Source organism: Oreochromis aureus, linkage group 3 (genome assembly GCF_013358895.1).
Source record: "Oreochromis aureus strain Israel breed Guangdong linkage group 3, ZZ_aureus, whole genome shotgun sequence".
NCBI classification, from domain to species: Eukaryota; Metazoa; Chordata; class Actinopteri; order Cichliformes; family Cichlidae; genus Oreochromis; species Oreochromis aureus.
The window spans coordinates 82968367-82984327 of NC_052944.1; the positions used below are offsets into that span (position 1 = coordinate 82968367).

The 15961-nt window shown below is 39.9% G+C and overlaps 1 long non-coding RNA gene across 1 annotated transcript; it reads left to right on the top strand.

The window, feature by feature from the left end:
- Positions 1–11980: 11980 nt before the first annotated feature.
- On the top strand, positions 11981–14262 carry LOC120438376. The gene is made up of 3 exons (XR_005611854.1): positions 11981–12150; positions 13411–13509; positions 14049–14262. It is a non-coding gene; the product is annotated as an uncharacterized LOC120438376 (long non-coding RNA).
- Positions 14263–15961: the final 1699 nt, after the last annotated feature.

The window sequence follows — 15961 nt, forward strand, 5'->3', positions numbered from 1 at the left end:
GTGATTTGCATTGCTCTTTGTACATCTGTCGCTGAGATATGACGAGAGAAGAAAAGGCAGACCTCAGATATGATTGGCTGGCTGGGAAGCCGTGCAGGCCCTGATATGTAAATTTTATATGTATCAGTCCTCACAGAGGATTGGCTGCCTGGGGACCTGGCAGAAATATATACAAATAGTATGATTAAGCATAAATACTACATTTAGTAGAAATACTATGTTTTAGCACAAATACGATAAAATGGCAGAAATACTATAATTAAGCAGAAATACTATATTTGGCAGAAACACTATATTTAGTACAAATCTTATGAAATAGCAGAAATAGTATGATTTAGCAGAAATGCTGTATTTGGCACAAATCTTATGAAATAGCAGAAATAGTATGATTTAGCAGAAATGCTGTATTTGGCACAAATCTCATAAAATAGCAGAAATAGTATGATTTAGCAGAAATACTGTATTTAGCACAAATACTGAAAAGCAGCAGAAATGCTATGATTTAGCACAACAGTAATAACTTATAGAAAAATTGGAAAAGCAAAATGGACAGCTGGAAAAATCCTGAACATGCTAAGGGTCCCTCAAATCTAATTGTTAATTGAAAAACAAAAATCAGCAAAAAAAGTATAACAGTCACACAATCACAAATATGGGCACATATGGAAACACACATGCACAGAGAGACACACAAAGGACCAAATTCAGTCAACCAGTTTAAATATATTGAATTTAAATGATATAATAAGATGCTCCCATCAAAAGGCTCTCTCTCGCTCTCTCTCTCTCTCTCACACACACACACACACCTAAAGGGAACAGTATTTGTGCCATGGAGTGTTAACAAGAATCTGAGGTCCATATTACAAAAGCTGCTAAAATCATAAAAGTTTGCAGAATTGTAATAAATGATGAACATGAATTAGTGGTCTGTGATAGTGTATTAATTTGTAGGGAAAAAAACATGTTGCCCAAGGTGTAATTGAACCCACAACCTTTGGGTTGCAGACCTGTGTCATTACCAACTGCGCCACTGGGAAAGAGAGCGAAGGCCTGGAAAACAGGGTGATGAGCAGTCAGAATCAGATTGCGGTGAGAGGCGAAAAACCCGTTTTTGCAGTTACAAAACGTCATGTAACTCAAAAACTAGGTGGACTAGAAGCATAATTCTTGTACTGGGTGAATCAGCGGACTTTGGTGTACTTTGACTGTGATTTGCATTGCTCTTTGTACATCTGTCGCTGAGATATGACGAGAGAAGAAAGGGCAGACGCCAGATATGATTGGCTGGCTGGGAAGCCGTGCAGGCCCTGATATGTATTTGTATGTATCAGTCCTCACAGAGGATTAGCTGCCTGGGGACCTGGCAGAAATATATAGAAATAGTATGATTAAGCATAAATACTACATTTTTAGAAAAACTATATTAAGCACAAATCCTATAAAAAGCAGAAATACTATATTAAGCAATATAAATATCCTCTAAAAATCCTATAAAAAGCAGTAAAACTGTACTATGATTTGGTAGAAAAACCCTAATTAAATCAAAAATACTAAATTTAGCAGAAATAGCAGAAACACTATATTTAGCACAAATCTTATGAAATAGCAGAAAGAGTATGATTTTGCAGAAATGCTGTATTTAGCACAAATACTGAAAAGCAGCAGAAATGCTATGACTCAACACAATAGTAATAACTTAAATAGAAAAATTGGAAAAGCAAAATGGACAGCTGAAAGAATCCTGAACATGCTAAGGGTCCCTCAAATGTAATTGTTAAATGAAAAAAATCAGCAAAAAAAAGTATAACAGTGACACAATCACAAATATGGACACATATGGAAACACGCATGCACAGAGAGACACACACAGGATCAAATTCAGTCAACCAGTCTAAATATATTGAATTTAAATCATATAATAAGATGCTCCCATAAAACTCTCTCTCGCTCTCTCTCTCTCTCTCTCACACACACACACACACACACACACACACACACACACACACACACACACACACACACACACACACACACAGAGAGAGAAGTAAGTTTCTAGCTCAGTCAAGCAGCCTGGGAGCTGCTGAATTTGAATCCACCAATCAGAGAGCCTGTGCACTTTTTCCCGCCAAAACAGGTGCATGCAGCACAGAGAGACACAGGATTTCTGCAGTCTATTTCTCATAATGACGACTCCCCTCAAACAAATGACCATAATTTCCCAACTATAGGGGCTAGAACGGTCATTCTTACACCGTTTTGTTCAGAAGAGATGGGGAATCTTAAAGTGTTGACAATGTATCATTAAAATATGAATTATTAAAGATATTTGACTTCTAATGCACCATAACTGAGTAGAGCAAAGCAAAACTGCCTTGACTTGCCCTCAAACAACGCTTTCTAACTCTAAATCTATTTGGAGTATCAATATCATTTTTTCACCGTAAGAGACAGCAGGCTTTGGTGAACAATCATGGAAATTTTCAGGTCTCTGTGGAAATCCAACAAAAAGTTATGACGAGAGAAAAAAAAAGTGGTTCATTTCAGAGTTTGAAATCTGAAGAAATCTGAGCGAAGGACGAATTTCCTATGCTCAAACAAGTGTAACTCATCTCAGAACGGTAATAGGTGAGAAAAAAATTCTTGAATTGTGAGCGTCAGGAGTGTCTGAAGATATACTGGGACAAGCCTCATGTTTTAACTTCGCTTCGTTAAGGAGATATGACGATTCGAATATGCCTCTCATTACAGAAATCAAGCGGTGATTTTGAACAAACTCTCCATTGACTTTCTATGGAGAGTTTTCAGACTTTGTGTTGCTCTGAGGAGATTTGCCAAAATTCTATAAGTCTCACAACAATGATGGTGACATTTTCGGAAAGCCAGCAAAAATACCTACGTTTTGATGTATAATTTGTGGAAGTTGAGTGAAAATTGAGCAAGTAGCAAGAAGTTGTTCGGACATGAAGAGAAGACTCATGAAACCTACAGTGGCACACTGGAAGCCAAGTGCATAGCAACCATAACAACGCATGTATTTTGTGAAAAATCACAATTTTCCAACTCAAAACTTTAAGAGGCATAAAAATAAAACGGTAAAAGATTTGAAAAATCTGATTTATTCCTGAATAGCCCAATAATTTGAGAACATTTTAAAGTTTGAATGGTTGTTCTACGTGAAAGTAGGAAAAAGTAGTTAAGTTTCAAAAACAAGCAAAATTTAGCAGAATTGCAGAAGTTTCCCATTCATTTCAATGGGACAAATTAAAGGAAAAAAGTGTAATATTTTAAAAAGTATAACAGTAATAAACACCAAAAGATATAGCGATCATTAGCAGAAATAGCAGAATAGTTTAAAATTTGAACGGTGAAAATCGGCTGAAAATTGTGGAAGTAGTTAAGTGCCAAAAAAAGTGAAAAAGTGGCAACTAGAATAATAATAATAAAGTATAAAGAATAAAGAGAAACAGGAACTCAATAGTGTGGATGCTTAAAGCATCCACACAATAAATGTATGTGCCATGTAGTCATTAAAGAGTGAACATGACAAACTGAACAAGTACATGTAAATAATAATAGCAGAACACATTGAACACATTCAGACCAGCTCTATGAGCTGAAATTGTGGTCATTAATATTTTGCGTAGTTGTGAAATGAGTTTTGTAACCTTGTAAACCAAAATATCCAAATCTCCAAAAGTTGAATCTGTTCATCTGGACGTAGCGTTTTGTGGGAGAAACGTTTCGTCACTCATCCAAGTGACTTCTTCAGTCTCAGCTGACTGCAGGTTTCCCCAATCTTATAAACAGTACATTTGCATAATGACTGAAACCAGCCCACTGAAGGAACAATGGGCTGTGAGGTCAGTTCCTTAATCATAATTATGCAAATTCCCATGACCATTGATCAACAATCACTGACCAAAACCCACTGATCAAAGAACACTGATCAATGGCCATGAGTACCATTCACAGAGAGTTGGGGAATGGCTGCAATCACAGCATTGTAAGATGTCGAAAGATGTACCCTTAGGCCCCCTCCTCGATTCAGAGATGGTCTTTCCCTTTTCACGTAAATGGCCTCCTTGACTCCGCGCTCAAACCAGCGTTCTTCCCTGTCCAGGATGTGTACATCCTCATCGTTGAAAGAGTGTCCACTGGCCTGTAGGCCAGTAGGCCAGTGTCATCCAAACTCATTGGATGACACCAACCTCAGCAACAGGACCACTCTCAGCATCGACCAAGTGTGTTTGCTTTTGGAACTGTGTCTTCATTCCACCTACTTCACATACAAGGGTCAGTTCTACAGGCAGAAACATGGGTGTGCCATGGGCTCCCCAGTTTCACCCATCATGGCCAATTTGTACATGGAAGAAGTGGAAAAGAGGGCTTTGCTATCCTACCCTGGAACACCACCAAGCCATTGGTTCAGATATGTGGATGACACCTGGGTGAAAATCAAATCTCAGGATGTACTACATTTCACGGATCACATTAACTCGGTGGACCGACACATCAAATTCACCAGGGAGGATATGAAAAGTGGCAGGTTAGCCTTCTTAGACTGTGAGATTTCCATCAGTAATGGGGACATCTAAAAGCTGACGTGTACCGTAAACCTACGCATACGGATCAGTATCTAAGGTTTGACTCTCATCATCCACTGGAGCACAAACTGGGTGTCATCAGGACGCTACAACACAGAGCGAACACCATCCCCACTGACACAGCGGCCAGGGAAGCAGAAGAACAGGACATCAAGAAGGCCCTGAGTAAATGTGGTTATCCCAGCTGGACTTTTGTCAAAGCTGGGAAGGCACCTAAAGAAAGCTCCAGCCGATCCAGGAGAGAAGGACAACCGCTGCCCAGGCGAAAACCTGTAGTGATCCCATATGTGTCAGGAGTATCAGAGCAGTTGAGACGCATTTTTTCTAAACACCGGGTCTCTGTGGCTTTTAAACCCCAAAACACGCTGCGCCAAAAACTGGTCCACCCCAAGGATCGGGTCCCCCGACACAAACAGAGTAACATAGTGTATGCTGTTAAGTGCCAGGAGGATTGCCAGGATTTATACATCGGGGAAACCAAACAACCTCTGGCGAAGCGGATGGCACAACACAGAAGAGAAACCTCGTCAGGCCAGGACTCTGCAGTCTATTTACACCTACAGGCCAGTGGACACTTTTTCAAGGATGAGGATGTACACATCCTGGACAGGGAGGAACGCTGGTTTGAGCGCGGAGTCAAGGAGGCCATTTACGTGAAAAGAGAAAGACCATCTCTGAATCGAGGAGGGAGCCTAAGGGTACATCTTTCGCCATCTTACAATGCTGTGATTGCAGCCATTCCCCAACTCTCTGTGAATGGTACTCTTGGCCATTGATCAGTGTTCTTTGATCAGTGGGTTTTAGTCAGTGATTGTTGATCAATGGTCATGGGAATTTGCATAATTAAGATTAAGGAACTGACCTCACAGCCCATTGTTCCTTCAGTGGGCTGGTTTCAGTCATTATGCAAATGTACTGTTTATAAGATTGGGGAAACCTGCAGTCAGCTGAGACTGAAGAAGTCACTTGATGAGTGACGAAACGCTTTCTCCACAAAACGCTACGTCCAGATGAACAGATTCAACTTTTGGAGATTTACTTTCCTGGATGATTGAGAATGCATCAAGACCAAAATATCCAAAAATGTTATGCTTGTGCATCTCCAGATGAAAATTTGTGTATGTAAAAATATTTACACGAGTTACAATTTTCTTCTTAAGGTTCGGTTACAGATACAAAGCAAAAAAACTACTTTTGAAACTCTGTGCTCATCTTCGTTCGCTTGTGTGTGAGTTTCAACTTGCAAGGATGAATTTTGGCCTGACTTTCCTTCCTTTCAGCTGATTGGTCAATGTCAATCACAAATCTAAGAACCCAATCAGAGAACAGATGGGTTTGGCGTGTGGAGTTGTTATGATGATTTCTGATGTGAGGTGCAGTTCTACAGTGGTGATCGCAGAGTGTGCACAGGTCAAGTGTCACTATGACCCTCCAGAAAATGACGAGGCCAGAGGATGATGTTCAGCTTGGGTGTGGGTGTGTGTGTGTGTGTGTGTGGGTGGGGGGGAGGGTCAGTCTTATGGACGCACATCTCAATGAACCCAAATAAACTGCTCCCAAGCATAACTTGTGATTAACCTCTATGAACACCATTTTTCATTCTAGTCAAACATTACTCACAAAACGGCCGCGCCCTCTAGTGGTGTGGCAAAAAAAAATGCATCAGTCCTGCCTTCAGAACAGGAGTGGTTTTGCTTTACCAAGATTCACGTCCTGAAAGGGTTTTGAAGACATTTTGAAGACGGAGGATGGTGACAGTACTTCTTCAGTGCACTGTGAGCCAAGGGCCATTCACATCAGATACACCATGCACTGCGTTCACTGCTAACTAGAGCAAAGGATCGGAAAATTGTCGCTGGCAGCTGTACTCTGCTTGTATGTCATTTTTTTGTGGCCCCTCTAAGTGTACTAGATGCACCTGCTCTTTGTCATTTTAAAACATGTATCTCTCTGACTTGATGTCCTCTATGAGAGTTTGTGTTGCATTTTGTTGATGTCTTTCAACCTCATCACACAGACACAGATAAAGGCAAACCAGTAACATCCAAATAAAATCTAAAATCACCTAAAATCTCACCAAAACTGGAGCTCAGACTTCCTGGCAGGAGGGGTTGGAATCATGCAAAGGTGGATCCTTTAGGAGTCCTTTTACCTTATACTTTTTTAAATTAAGGGCAATCAGAACAAAGGCAGGAAACAGAGGAGACAAGGGGACTATGGCAAGTAAAACCCAACAAAACTGCCACCTGAGGCTGCATGGTTCATTCATTTCACAGGGACAAATTAAAGAAACGAGAAAAACCTGAAAAACGAGGAGAAGAATGAAGGATGCATGATGGAAAATGAGAAAAAGGAAAGGAAGAAAAAAGCAGAATAAGGAGTCATCACACTGATGAAGCATCACTGATGATCTGCTTGTTTCCATGTTAGTGTTTAAAGTCCAACATCTCCCTCTAGTGGCCATATATGAACCATGTGTGAGGATGGTGTTAATGTAAAATGTGAATCATAGTGTTCCAGTCAGTCATCAGTGTGTCTCTGCACAGCTGTAATTAAAATGTGTTCACAGGGCCTCAGTGTCTGAATGGTTCCAGTTCAGCTCCATAACAGCAGCGTCCCTGGTTTGATTCCTGTGTTTCAGCTCATATCTGCCTCTCTCACTGAGGGGACGTAACTACATGTGTAGCAGCGGTCTTTGGTCCTTCTTTGTCGCTTCTGCAGGACGTAACGTTTCTGACTCGTGCCTTTCTTGGATGGCTTGTATAGTTTTATGTCTCAAAAATGAGGCAAATGTAAAGGAGAAAACATTTATTTGCTCCATACAAACAAAAAGTACAAAACAAAAGCCTCCAGCGCTCTGTTTATATTTCTGTTCTGTTCTAATTAAGCAACAATAAACAGCAATGGTTAGAAAAACTGTTGCTCCACGTCCTGCTTACTTGCTTAACCTTTCATCACCCCCTCGTGCCTCACACACCTACCAACACTTTACAACAAGCCAACAGATTAACAAAGCAGGAAAAATTTGTGGAGCATATTATTTTATATTACAACATAAAACAATCAAGATTATAACTAGAAACTCAAATTAAAGATCATCACAATATACTTAAATATGGCCTAAACTGTCTAAGCTCCAACAGCATGGAGATGGATTTGTTCAGATCACTGAGAGCAGAGGAGACTTTATTCTCTTTAGAGTTTGTGAATAAACTCAGAAGTTTCACTGAGTAGGATGTGATTTATTTATCCTCACATAAAACATTTAATGTTTTTTAAATACACGGATGTGCAATGTGACTGTATATTTCAGAATAGTTTTGTTAATGAAGTTCATGCATCACCATCTCTGGTAGCGTAGTTGTACCAACTGTCTCTGTACTAACAAAGGAAGAGGACATCTTCAGAGGAAGAGGGCGGGCTTTACTTGGTGTCAGTGACAGAAATGAAAAAAAGCTGAAATGAGTGAGAAGGACGATGAAGGAAACATCTGTGCTGTGTCTGCTCTGTAAGTAGAATCTCTGTGTTTGTTTGAATTCTTGTACTTTGACTGTCTGCTCTCCTGATAACTGATGATGGAGGAGAAGACATGAAAAACAAATCAGGCTGAATTCAAGTTCAAAACACCACGAGGACCAACTGCAGGTCTGAACTGACTCTTTATCTTTGCTCAGGAGTCGAGGAAACACAGCAGGCAGTGAAAAGCTCAAATCATTCACTCATTATATCAACACAGCTGCACAGTGGACACATGACTGTACTGGGTTGTTTAAATGTAGTCTATATTTTATACATGATCACAGTGTAGTTAGTGCACATTAGGTGCTGCTTTTACGATAAAAACTTGTTTAAAGACTTACTCTCACTCTTCTACCAGATGTTTTTTTTTCCAACTGAAAATGAGCAAATCTCAGTTTCTACATGACAAATGTGTAAAATTATAGAAGTTCAGATAAATCACTGCCCACACTGTTCTGTACTGATATAAGACTTTTGTTGATTGATGACATTTTTTTGTTTTTCTCTAGTAGGCAGTGAAGAGCAGGAACATTTCTTTGATTTCATTATTTATCTGTTACTTATATACAGTGTTGGGACTAACGCGTTATTAAGTAACGCGTTACAGTAACTACGTTATTATTGTGGTAACGAGCACGGTAACTAGTTATTATGCCAAAATCAGGAACGCGTTACTCGTTACTGGGATTTAGATAGGCTCGTTACTCGTTACTTCGTGTGGTGGATATCGCGGAGCTTCCACAGATTCAATAACATTAGCAAGTGGTGGAGGCCAGCAGGTGGATGAAGGAAAAAGGAGGCAAGAGGAGAGACCCGAAGCGGCCGCCGGTCCGAGTGCCAGGTGAACTGAACTTCAGGTAAGAAGTTATGACCTGCAGTCTATCGGAGTCAGATATAAACCAAGTTTAGGTGGAGTTTATTTTCGGTATGCTGACTTTTTCGTACTGCGTGCTAGCTAGCATGACGGAGTTTCTATACAGCTGGGTGGGTGCTATGTTACTGATGCTGAACTTTATTTTGTTCATACGGTTAATTATTAGAGTTGCCAACCGTCCAGTAAAAAACAGAATCGTCTGGTATTCAGAGAAAATATTACGCGTTTCGTACTGAGGTGAAAAGGAACACAGTTTGTCCCGGACTTCAGCTACAATGAAAAAGACACAAAGCTGAAGCTGCACAGCTGCCTCTTCTTCTCTCATTCTCTCCGTTTCTACTTCAATCACGAAACTGATCAATGATCAGCTGATCGGCTTTTCTCTCTTGTTTATTTATCGCCCACTTTGCGCCAGAAAGAGGAAACCAGCGGATGTCGCGCTAAACAACAGCAGCACGTTTAAGCTTGATCAGCTGTTGTTAGAATTTATTTAATATTAATTTCTAGTATCAGCTGATGTTTGCTGGAGCCACAGCTGTAAAGCTGCTGGTCATGATATCGGTTTGGTTATCTGGTGAGAGGGAAACATGCAGATGAAACCAGGAGATGTTCTTACTGAATCATCAGAGCTGAACAGGTGATGGAGAAACAGGTTTACCTTTTAGGTGACATGGATGAGTTGAAGGGAAGTTATGAACTGATTCTGAGAGACAAATAACACCAGGATCCTTTTCTACGTAGCTGACAGCTGGTAACTGTGCAGGGGTGGGTCAAGTGTTGCCAGGGGGGCAGGTAGGGCATTAACAGGGAAAGGGGGGCACAAGGAAATACTTTTCTTTATTATTCTCATTTAAAATGTCTTGCTTTTAAAAAAATAATTATCTGAGTCTTACAACAAACAATTGATAGATTGATACATATATACCATCAGAACAGTGTACATCACTGTCACAACAGTGTTTGTTTTCATTCAAAGGCTTTATGATTTTTCCTATAATGGCGGGCGGTCTCTAGTCAAAATGCCCGGACGATTGTTTTGTCCCAGTCCAGCTCTGTATGCAGCTCATCTGCAGTCTGGTGTTACCTACATCTTCCTATTCAGAAGGCAGAATTTCCAAGTTCTGAGTACAATCAAAAGCACCACGACTGCAGTTTTTGTGTTGGATGTAAAAAGCAGGCTAGAATCATGGCGGCGGTCAACGACGGTCCAGGCGTGATTTCTCTCGTGGAAATGTGCACATTATTTTTCCTTTCTGTTGGTAGGTGGCACAGTGCACTTGTGGCAAGTAAGCAAGCTAGAAGACTGGCAGTCTGGCTGGGTATCCAGTTACTGAAGCAACACATTAACAAGAGAATTCTGAGTAAAACCAAAGTTACTTTCCCTAGTAACTAGTTACTCTGAAAGTAACGAGTAACTTGAAGTAACTGAGTTACTTTTTTAGAGAAGTAACTAGTAATGTAACTAAGTTACTAATTTAAAGTAACTTACCCAACACTGCTTATATATATTTTAAACATGTTGCTGGTGTTAAATAGAAAATAAGCAGATTCATCAGAGAGAGACGAGTTTGTGTGAAGTTGTTCTTTATGTTCACCTTAAACAGTGTTGGGAAAGTTACTTTTAAAATGTATTCCACTACAGATTACAGATTACATGCCCCAAAATGTATTTGTAATGGATTCTGAATACTGAATACTTAATATATTATCATGCCTTTTACAACTACGTGAATGTACTGTGTGATTTATTACTATTACTGAAGGTTAGTAACCATACCAATACCAACTAGATGTTTAAATCTTAATATAAAATGAGTAAAAGTAGGTGGACATTAGGTACGATCTCGTACATTTAGAGCCTCTTAATGCGTGTTTTGTCTGGGTTTCCACCGGCATGGAAACCAAAAATAGAGAGGGCATAGCGTAACATATGAAACAGGAAAAGACCGCCATGTAATCCATTTATTTCAACAAAGTAACTGCATTCTGAACACCACCTTTTTAAACAGTAACTGTAACGGAATACAGTTACTCATATTTAGTATTTTAAATACGTAACGTTGGTACATGTACTCTGTTACTCCCCAACACTGACCTCAAATCAACCTGAGTGTCATTTCTCTTTAGTTCTGATCTCACTGCTGAGCTGCACAACAAACCAAGGTCAGTAACCTTCTTCTGTCACAGTTTAAACCTGATAAATACTCACTGATATGACCTGATTGGGTTCATGTTTCACAATGTAAAGTCTAACAGATCATCAGTTTTTCATTGTAACCCTCACAGCTCGTCTGACTGTGAGTCCCAGCAGCTCTCAGTTCTTTAAATTAGACTCTGTGTCTCTGAGCTGTGAGGAGGACGACAGCTCTGCTGGATGGACTCTGAGGAGAAACACAACTGAAGGACAGAGGACTCAGTGTGGAGATGGGTGGGGAAAACCAGCTGGTTCTTGCTGTAACATCAGCTACATCTTCACTTTGGACAGTGGAGTTTACTGGTGTGAGTCCAGAGAGGGTCCCATCAGTAACATGGTTAACCTGACAGTCACTGGTAAGCTGAGTGTGTGGAGTTAGTGTTGATGAAGCTGTGTGTAAATGGATGAAATGCTGTAGTTTGTCTCTGTGTTGAGGTGGATCAGTGATCCTGCAGAGTCCTGTCCTCCCTGTGATGGAGGGAGATGACGTCACTCTGCTCTGTAAAACAAAGACCACTCCCTCCAACCTCCCAGCTGCTTTCTATAAAGATGGCTCCCTCATCAGGAAGCAGCCTACAGGTCACATGACCATCCAGCATGTTTCCAGGTCTGATGAAGGCCTCTACAAGTGTGACATCAGCGCTCATGGAGAGTCTCCATCCAGCTGGATCACTGTCACAGGTGACACACTCACCTGTCTGTGTTTCTGCAGCTTTCAACATTCACAATGTGACGACAACTTAATGACTGTGTTTGCTTTATTTTAGACAAACACACCACCACACCTCCACCTACATCCACACCTCCACCTACATCCACACCTCCACCTACATCCACACCTCCTGCTGGTTCCCCTCTCATATCTGTGTTGTCATCTGTTGGATCAGCCTGTGTTGTGGTTTTACTGGTGTTACTGGTTCTGCTGGTGAGAACATGTGTTCACAGGAAACCTGAAGGTGAGACTTCTGGATTTTAAAAATTCATTCATTCATTTTAAATTGTATTTAGTTTCTATGTACATGTTAACATTTACACACATTTGGAGGTTGAACATTTCAGCTTCACTTAAAGCTGTTTTACATGTTTGTAAAACTTCCACATAAACTTTGATGTCACGCCTTTTGTTTCAGTAATAACCTACGAGTCCTGTTAAAACTTCGTTTCTGATTTGAAACACAAAAATATAACTGACTCATGTTGAGGTTCACAATAGTTTAAACTCCTGTTATTCTTTCTTGGATAACTGAGTCTATAACATGAGCGAGCCCAGTGTCTGCTCCATCAGTGAAAGACGGATGTAGGCACTGTGACACTGCTTGTTAATATAATATAATATAATATAATATAATATAATATAATATAATATAATATAATATCATGTTTGAGGACATTTCCTTTGACCTTCTTCACATAATTTATCCTGGGTTTTAGGATGATGGTTAGAATTAGATTTATGTTTATGAGCACTATTTCTTACTGTTATCATGTGATGGATGGTTTAAATTCACAGTTATGAAATAGAAAAATAGAAACAATATATAAAATATATTAAAAATGTTTAATTAAGCATTTTACTAATCTGGTGCCAGAATTTAACCCTAAAAGAGTTTATATTAATGCTCATATTATATGTATTTACACACTTAGTGATAAACTGTCTGCAGTGTTGGTTTAGATTTCAAAGATCAAACCAAATGTAACCATGAATGTTTAACTCTGTCCTTACTGAGTGTTGTTCACTGTGAGCTGGACTGTGTGTTTGTGGTCTGTGGTTAACTGAAGCTAACAGCTCTGCAGTCGTCCAGCATCCTGTTTCTGAACAAACAGTAAACTCTGCACACAGACCACGACTCTACAGATAAAACTCTAATACTTTTTTCAGTCATATGTTGATTTGTATTATATACAGTATTTGCTGTTTTTTTAATTCACTTCATTGATTCATATTCAATAATCACACCACATTTTAAAATTCCATCTATGTGTCCATATTTAAAATTTAATCCAACATTATTCTAAGTTAATAATTTGGTGGTTTCTGTGACATCCTGACATGTTAAAAACATTCATCCTGCTGATAAAAGCTCAGTTACTTCCTCCTGTATCAGGTCTGATTCATTCAGTGAATCTAAATTCCACTTCTTAAATATTATCAGTTTCTATATGATCAGCTGTTATTCCTGCACTGATGTCCTCTGTGTGTGTTTGTTGTGCAGACAGTGATCCAGCTACAGTTTACTCAGCAGTGAGAACTGAAGACGTCACTTGTGGAAAAATCATCATCAAAGACAAGAAGAAGAAATCAAATCTGAGAGGTACAGCTGCTCTTCTTCTGTCTCTGTCATGGTTCAATGAGGCTTTGCTTTAAAGCTACATGCTAATACTAACATGCTAAGATATTAGCATTCTCCTTCAATCTTACGAACACGTTTACCTTCAACATACAATTACTGACCAAGTGTTTGTGTCAAGCACTTTGTTTATTTCTTGAACACATAAGTAGCTCCTAGATAATGAAACTCGAGCAGCACCATCAGGACAAACTTTTAATTGAGGATAAATGTATCTTTAAAATTTTGCATTTAAATCTTTTCAGAATTACTGACAACATTAATGACCACAAGTGGATGAACCCTATTGTTTTTTTGTGATGACTTTTTTAGCACTGCTTTGACTACAGGTCAAACTTTTTATTTTAGATGTAATGTGTCTTTTATAATCTTTCACCCATTTTTTCAATTTTACGTGCCCATCCATGTCCTTTAGAATGAATCCTGTTGTTATTGTGACCCTGGACCCTTTATTGTGTCACCACGGCATCACTTTCACTCACCCCTCCTCTTTTCTTATCCAGGCTTGAGATCAGCAATGGCAGGGTTCAAGAGTTGTGTTTGTTTTTGTTTTGTGTGTGTGTTTGCGGGTTAAATTCAACCATTTGTGAAACAGAAAATTGTGAGAACATCAGTCAAACAGTCAGAATATGGAACAGTTCTTGCCCAATAGTCCAGTTTTTTGTATACATCTTCTGATGTGCAGAAAGTGTGTGAATGCTCCTCGCAGACTCATCTCCCCACACAAGTTATCAGCAGGATTATTGAGATTTATTGTTGATATGAGACTAAACAAAGCAAATGTCTTCTAGTATCAAATATCATTCTGAAGTTCCGCACAACAGCTCCTTCCTGTTGTTCACTCCACCTAATCTGAAGCAGGTGGCACTTCTCACCACAGTGTTTTCTACTCAGGCTAATAAAAGTGTTCATGCCATGTGATCATGTTTGCTTTGTGATCTGTGGGGAAGTTTGTCAGTTCTAATTTAAAAGAGATGGCAGCTTTGTGGTCGTCCACTTGTCTTTGTCTAGTTCCTCACCCAAGAACAATTTGCCATGGGAGACCCCACCAACAAAGTCCCCTGCCAACACAGAAACCCCACAGAACATACGAACCCCTCCACAACGATAAGAAAGTAATTTACGGAAGGTTGTCATATTTTGTGAAAGTTGAGATTTGTGCGGTATTGAACAGCGGCCAACAACACTGTCCAAAACTGGTGCCCAATAAGCAAGCAAATAATGCAGAAAATAGAGACTGTTGATTAGAAACTGGTCTCGATGCAGACTGACAGAGCTGTGCAGGAAGGGCTGTTTAATCATGGTGAAAGCAAAACAGCCAAAGTAAGAGAGAATTAATTACAATGTTTTTCAAATGTGAAGCAGAGGTATGGTCTTCTTTTGCCGCTGGTTCAATGAATTTTGGGTGGTGAGTGACGACACCTACAGTTTCAGGATCTGTGAGATGTCTGCCAGACAGCACCCAATAGCATGTCAGTGTACGTGTCCTCGGGTGAACTATCCACACTTTGTGTTACATCTTTTTGCAGAATCTGTTTCCCTGCTCTTTAATCATTTGCTGTTTCAGCTGGTTGGTGGTTGTTAAAATGCTTTTGTGAGCTTAGTTGAGATTTTGACATTTCTGTGGATACCACATGTCTCTATATTTAAATAACATTTCTCCTTGGGTTTGTTTGTAGGAGCAGATCAAACGAGTTAAGATTTATAAATCCTAGCTATAAATTCTAATTATAACCTTTTGTTCTTCACAATTACAGGAAATAAAAACAAGTATCACTTTAGCCAGTTCCTAATTTTATAAATTCTGCATTTAGCTGTGCAGTCTCTAATACCAATGAAATGCAGGAAGATGCTCATTTTACGTGTTCCCTTATTTCTTCACTTTTTCCTGACAAAAACAAGGGGAAAATTAAGGAGGGGTACCTCTCGACTGGCAGACCAGGGTGGTGCTTTTCATCTCCAAGAAGGGGGATCAGAGGGTGTGCTCAAACTAGAGAGGATCACACTCCTCAGTCTCCACCAGGAAAGTCTATGCCTAGGTGCTGGGATGAGAGTCCGTCTGTTAGTCGAACCTCGGAAACAGGAAGAAAAATGCAGTTTTGTCCCAGTTGCGGAACACTGGACCAGCTCTTTACCCTCTCGAGGATATTGGAGGGGCATGGGAGTTTGCCCAACCAGTCTACATGTATTTTGTGCAGAAGGTATTTGACCATGTCCCACCTTGGGGGTCCCGTGGGTGTGCTTTGGGAGAATGCAGTGTCTAACCCATTGCAAGAGCGTGGTCTGTATTGCCAGCCATAAGTCGGTGGATGATGAACTCCAGGACTACCCTTTTCACTGATTCTGTTCAAAATGTTTATGGACAGAATTTCTAGGCATAGGCAAGTGGCATAGCTATCTCTGCTCTTTGAAGATG